Consider the following 6,281-nt stretch of genomic DNA (forward strand, 5'->3'; position numbering starts at 1 on the left):
TCTTCCGTTTTGTCTCTTTTGGTGTAGAGAGATGTGCGTCAAAGGTGGAGGAAAGGGAATCATGAGCTGCCAGATCCTTTCCCAAGCTTAGGTTTTCTGCGCCTCCCGCCGGTGCCACCGCCTTGTCTCCGGCGGCTTTAGGGTCACAGAAGCATGATGGATGCCGACCCTTATCGGTGGGAGGGCTCTGTTTTTAGATTTTGAGTTTTTTTTTGGGTTTATGTCCTGCTCAGGAAAACGAGACGGCGACGGCTCCATGAAGATGGAATAAGTTTCTCCTCGCTTAGCCCCCGTTCAAGTGGTGTGTCTAGCACCGTCGGTAAGCGTGTGGAGATGTGTCGCCGGTTGATATATCTTTTGGTGGATCTGCTTGGATCTGTTCGTCGTTCGACTACGTTCATGTGTCTTCAGGTTAGGTCCTTTCGATCGACAATACTCTTTATCAGAGATGGTTGCTCTTTTGATTTGTTGGTCTAATGAGGCCTTAGCATGACGACTCCCGGCTGTTTACTATAACAAGTTTTGCTCGACTCTGATGAGAGAGGGATGATGACGGCGACTTGCTTCGATTTTTGTTAGTCGTTGCTACATGGTATATATATATATATATATATATATATATATATATATATATATATATATATATATATATAAATCTAGATGTAATTTTTACTATTTCTGATGTTTGTTGTACTATCATGATTGAAAATGAATAGATTGAAAGTTTCTCGCAAAAAAAAGACTTAATGGCTATTAAAAGGCAGTTCGGAAGGCCACCGGCGCGAGACTCGGTCGGTTGCCTCATGCCTAGTGTTGGCCGAAAAGAAATATCTCGAGCTACAATGCCAACATTTTAATACAATACAGACTCAAGCGCTTATATATACACGCATACACTTACCTAAACGCACACAGGCATATCCTACCCCTACTAGTATAATGCCCATGCGTTGCCACGGGCCAATTATATATATATATATATAGTACCATTCAAATAAATTGCAATTCATCACGTGGATGTTGCATGCGACTTATGATTGTATTGCTATAAATATCGGTTCTTCTAATACATATTTTCTCGTCCCATATATGGAGAGGGGGTGAAGTGAAGCTGCTGCCACTCACGATGGCGATGTTTGATGATGGTTTTGCGACGTGATTTTTTTTGTACAAACTCAATTGTTCTAATCAGAAATGTTTATTGAACTTGACATAATATGGTTTTCATTCACAGTGACAAGTATTCACTCTCACTCGCTTCTTTTTAGAGCAAAAGGCCCGAACCCAGTTCCTCCTAGAAAATGGGTGACAATGATACCCTTTATAGCCCCTAACAGTGCAACAATGTGATGTGGAAGAACTAAAAATAAAATGCTAAAAGCATGATTTACTAAGGATAACCATTCACATACCTAAACATAGTTCGTCGGTGTCAACGCTTGATGATTCACAACCGAAGTGACAAGGCATGATGGAATAACATAATAGACAATTAGGAATTGTAGCGTCAAAAGAAATTGGAGCGATTCGAAGAGAAACAAGCGCTCGGTTAAACTAAGGCATCACGATGTCCAGGAATTGCGGGCCATCTACGTGCCCTTCTTTTCCTTTTAATTAAGCAGGAGGAGCGGATGTGTGCACAATGACGTAATGTGCCTAGCAGCTAGGTGGACATGCTAATGTGGGGCCATTGGCTAATGAATGTTACTCCCTCCATCCGGAAATACTTATCCTAGAAATGGATAAAATAGATATATCTATAACTAAAACAAGTCTAGATAAAACCATTTGTAGGACAAGAATTTCCGGATGGAGGGAGTAAGACTGAAAGATTATCATCAATTGTGCACTACATATCTGATCTTTACAATGCAACAAGACCAGGACTCATTTTTAATACAGCAAACAGAACATTAAATTAGAAATTGCGGGGTTGTTTGGCTGGAGGAACAGTAATTAGGGAGGGGTGGTGGGGGATGGATTATGATTTGAGGGTTGAACTCCCACCGTTTTAGAAAGTTTAATATACCTTGGCACTTCATGATGATTCGTCACATGATGCATTTCAAGATACAAATCAGCCACTCAGAGTTTTTGTCTGTCTTACCAAACATGGAAGTGAAACTAAAACCAGAATTCACATGCCTAATCCCACCATGATCACCCACCCTGTCCCTATTGATGCCAAAGCCAAACATGCGAGAGAAGATATATAGAACAATGCAATGTTGGACAAAAACTATCTTACATGAATAGTCCATTGTCATTCTCTAACAGCTAGCTTCTGGTTAGGATCACCAAATGTACTACCGGAGAATCAAACTACTAAGATCAATGCAGAGAGAAACTACGCATTTGAAAAGTAGGCAATGATAAAAATAATAATTTAGAACCTCATCATTTGTTGACACCGTATAGCAATTAAAAACACAGAAGATATGTGACTGCTAATTACTCAACAAATGCATTATGGAAGCTTAAGTTCCATCTGTAATACCTGCAATGTTAGGAGTCATCTTAGCCCAAATAGGCATCATGGCCTTCTCATTTATCCAACCAGAAACCTCCTCTAACAAGGCATGGTCCTGTCAAAGGGTGGCACATTTTTAGCTCGGGCATGCCATGTTGGCATGAGAAATAATCTCAAGAGCATCCTATTTAACCAAAAATGTTTCCATTCCAAATTACTCAATGTATTCAATAATCTCATGACATGCAGCTTTGTTGCATCCTACGCAAATATTCTGTCTTCGGTTGCTAGAACTCATTAAGAGTTGTCTCGAGTGTCCGATCACTGATATGTTCAATGTTCTGCCTTAAAATGATTGGACTCCTGGTTGCTCCATTAGTTTCTCTGCGCCCTGAACTATGCATATAGCAGGGAGTTAGGTTAACAAAATTTACAGCATCCAAGGACATCTACCAACCATAATTTAAACCAAACAGTTAGCCATAATGTCACATTACAAGACAGACCATTTGTGACATTGGTAAAATTGATGATTGTGTAGGTCCAATGCAGAGTGGTATCATTGATAGTCTTGTGCAGAATGGGACCAATGATGATGAACGACTTGAAAGAAAATGATGCCTCAAAATGTGTGCCAACACATCTAAAAAATATGTAAACTACAAAGATGACACGACGTGGTTTAGCTTTGCAACGGGAGAAAGATATCACACGTCCCTAGTCCAATAAGCAACCCATTGTAAAAATAGTAGCTAGTCCATAGTTATTTAGTAAAATACTAACTGGCCAATTCCTTTGCAAAGAAATTAACAGGTTAATTCTTCATATCTTGTTAATAATTCTGACCTACAAAGAAAACATGTTGCTCTTGTTTTCAGCATGAAGTTACGTACCGGTACAAAGCATCCCTATGCATGTCCCAAAAGAACAATGCCCTATGGCGACATGGGAAATAACATGCGCCATAATGTAATTTACTTAATAATTAAGCACACAAGTCATCAGGGCATCAAAGAGAAGGCAAGAGAGATTTTTAGCTTATCTGCATCAGTACAACTACACTAAAAGTGGCAACAACGAAGTATTTCAGCATTTAGGTCAGTATCTTGAAAAAGGCCTTGCTCTTGACCTGGTGCTCCAATGCGTCTTTCATGGACTAAAAGAAACAAGAAGCCCATGATGAAAACACACAACAACACACAACTATTAAAGGGCCTATGGACTGATTCACAGAAGAGCAAATGTCGGACGTACTTTGTTTCCATGAGGGCCCTGCCGAATCAGCAAATGTCGGACGTACGACGAACTCTGGCTGAGTGCACCGCTGAACACCATCTCCATTGTCTCCATGAGGGCCGTGCCGAATCAAAATTCTTGCAGTATCTCCAACCATGAGAGTTCAACAGAAGCTGTGATGCAGATCCATCAACATCTAAATGAGTGGTTGAGGATTCGACATGTCATGATGATTTCTTATGGACATCATGATCATAAGTAGTGATATCCATGCTATCGGTTAACAGTAGAAAAATATATTTTGAACCAAATACCTGCAATTATAAGAAAATTCGACCATGTTTAATAAAACAAATAAACAACTTCCAAAAATTTCTCAAAATTGTGGTTAATTAAATTCTGGGCATATGCTACCCCAACTAAATTCTATGGCCAAATGCAAGTGCAGAATTGGTGAAACAAATTAATTCCTACATTTTCACCACTAAACAAATCACAATTAGTCACACTGATCACACTCATACCCCTGGGTAGCTATCCAAACTGAATCCCCGGTCAGTTAATCACCAGAATTTACCAATTAAGAATTCAAAACAGACTCACGCTCTCATTACTCCATGTTTGACGTGTAATAATAGTCATGATAAAAGACTTGGAATTTGCAGAGTAACATATTTCCCTTCTCGCCTCCAAACACACTCATCCAAGAATTAATAGCTTAAATACCAAACTGGGACTACTCAAGCTAGCTAGTTTGCTCTAGTTTGTTAGCTAATCATGGAGTGTGCGTAGACCTAGCTGGTCTAATTGATGGGCTGAAGCCAAATGCCAGTGCGTTGACACGAAATCATAAAATATAGACACAATGATCAAATTATTCTTTTAATTCAAAAATATGCTGTAAGCATGATGGCATCTGGTTTCCATCATACAACGACAAATACTTGTGCATTGGTATAGGTCTTCAATAAATAAAGCATTAGTAAGATAACACAAGTTATTGCATGTCTTCTACCTTTCACTCTCTTTGTCTATCACTTGGCTTCCATTCTCCCTTTCTCTTTCTCCCTCTCCACCTGCTCCTTGACACAATGCTATCACCATTGGTGAAGCTATGAATTAGGGATGAGTGAAACCAGAACAATTATATTATCATTAAGGGTTAATTGCAGAGTTAAACTGAATTCTGATTTCTAAATCATCAAATACAGAGTTGATTACAAGGTGAGCAAACAAAAAACAAAATTTACAAAGAGAAAAAAATCTAAAAGATATACATGAGTAGCTAAATGTAACATCAGGAACCAATTCTCAAAAAGAGATTTAAGCTGCATTTTGGTACAAATGAGATCACAGGAGCAGGCCATCAGCGCTGACAGTTTCATTTTCATGATTGAAGATCATAGCATTGCGTCACTTCGAGAAATCCGTACATTCCTCGAGAAATGATCCCAGGAAATGAATAACAAGATGGAGCATCAACTTCTGTAATAGAAAAATAATACAAAAGAATAAAGCTCTGGAAAAAAAATCTTACTTGCTCACATTGAGAGATAAAACGATAGTGTGTTGTTACTGTCCAGGTTGACAATTATAGACTCATCAATAGCAAGTGTAGTCTTAATTTATAGAAGGACAATATAAATCTTGTATATAGAACTCATTCAACAGGTTTAGGAGCCTAAATGTAAGAACATGTATTGACATATCTTTAGTATTATAAATGAAGATAATTTTATGGTCTATTGACGCCATTTGATAAATTAAACAGAAGGTTCTTACCTGCCACTGGGATGTGAACTATTGTCTAGAATTTCAGATAACCATGCACAGTATTTGGTCGAGTATCGGTGTGAACTCACACATGCACACACACACACACAAACAAAGAAGCCCTCGTCCAACCCGGAAAGGAAATCTTGCCCACGCACTCCGCAGGCGAGCTCGTCCAATCTCACTGCCACTCCGTCTCCCTGGCTGCCATCCTCCGCCTCCATCCCTCGCCTCTCCACCTCCCCCATCCCCATGCTGCTTTCATCGACAACCACCCATTGTCGCTGCCTTCGATGTGGTTACCTTCACCACTGCCACCGCATCACCATGCCTCGCCATAATCTCCATGCCCTCATTGGTCACGTCCACAGATCAAATAGTAGGACCTACAAACTGGTTATACGCCCAAAAACTGAGCATGCAAGATCAATGTAAAACCAAACAAGATTCTGCAAACTGAACCACATATAACTCCCATGCAAAGAAGGGTACTCTGCATCAGTTCCATAGTCACATGATAGACAATAGATACTGATTTCCTATCAGATGAGTAGACAATGTTACGAACCTCCCCATGCAATTCTGCAAAGGGTTACAAAATCGTGGAAGGAAATTTGGGGAAACAATTGAACTCCTCCTAATGAGCTAATTACGTCCTCACTCTGCCTTAATGTGACGACGACTTGGCTACCTCTGCTCTCATGGCCCCTCAAAACTTCGATGCTGAAGCAGGATGAGTTGTACTGAATGAATGTGGCAGTTTGGTTGTCGTACATGTTTTAGTGCAGGCAATTTATACCTA

General features: G+C 39.7%; 1 long non-coding RNA gene across 1 annotated transcript; it reads right to left on the minus strand.

Annotated features, from left to right (window-relative positions):
• Positions 1 to 2,283: 2,283 nt before the first annotated feature.
• On the minus strand, positions 2,284 to 5,008 carry LOC119327879. Its single transcript, XR_005158738.1, has 3 exons — positions 4,722 to 5,008; positions 3,725 to 3,879; positions 2,284 to 2,866 (listed from the first exon to the last, which is right to left on the minus strand). It is a non-coding gene; the product is annotated as an uncharacterized LOC119327879 (long non-coding RNA).
• Between the last annotated feature and the right edge of the window lie 1,273 nt (positions 5,009 to 6,281).

The sequence above is a fragment of the Triticum dicoccoides genome, chromosome 7A (genome assembly GCF_002162155.2).
Source record: "Triticum dicoccoides isolate Atlit2015 ecotype Zavitan chromosome 7A, WEW_v2.0, whole genome shotgun sequence".
NCBI lineage: Eukaryota > Viridiplantae > Streptophyta > Magnoliopsida > Poales > Poaceae > Triticum > Triticum dicoccoides.